The following is a 692-nucleotide window of genomic DNA, read 5'->3' as shown; positions in this document are numbered from 1 at the left end:
CTGCCCCTGCCATATAAACAGATGCCATCTGGGAGGAGAGAGCTGTTTATTTAGCAAAGAGGATTCTTGGCTGCCCTGCACGGGGCCGAGCAGGCCATGGAAAGGCAGATGCCAGAGCCCTGCAGAGCCCCTCCGTGTGTCCACGCAGCCCCTCGCTGCTGCAGACCCCAGGGGCAGGGGATGGGGGCTCAGAGGTGCCCCAACGCCAGCACCTCCCTGTCCCGGGGGTGTTGCCATCTCCCCTGGCACTGAGCTGGGGGCATTTCTCACCAGGACGTGCCCCGTTCCCAGGGCTGGGGTGGTGCAGTGCTGCTGGGTGACATCCTGAAGCCTGGTGGTGAAGGAAGAGCCACATCTGCCCTGGCAGGGGGCTGGGGAGGAGGTGTGGGGGGGATGAGGACTCTGCTGGGGGTGGGGGTTGGAAGGGATCTCTGTAGATCACCTCATCCACCCCCCTGCTCCAGCAGCTCCCCCACAGCAGGGTGCCCAGGGTCACAGCCAGGCAGGTTTGGGATCTCTCCAGAGCAGGAGACTCCACAGCCTCTCTGGGCAGCTGCTCCAGGCTCTGCACCCTCACCCCAAAGAAGTTTCTCCTCCTGCTCAGGTGGCACCTCCTGGGTTCCAGCTGGTGCCCGTTGCCCCTTGTCCTGTCCCTGGGCACCACTGACCAGAGTCTGGCCCCAGCCTCTTGC

This window comes from Merops nubicus, unplaced genomic scaffold (assembly GCF_000691845.1).
Source record: "Merops nubicus isolate BGI_N331 unplaced genomic scaffold, ASM69184v1 scaffold27631, whole genome shotgun sequence".
Classification (NCBI taxonomy): Eukaryota; Metazoa; Chordata; class Aves; order Coraciiformes; family Meropidae; genus Merops; species Merops nubicus.
Note: the sequence above shows the minus strand (reverse complement) of the source record.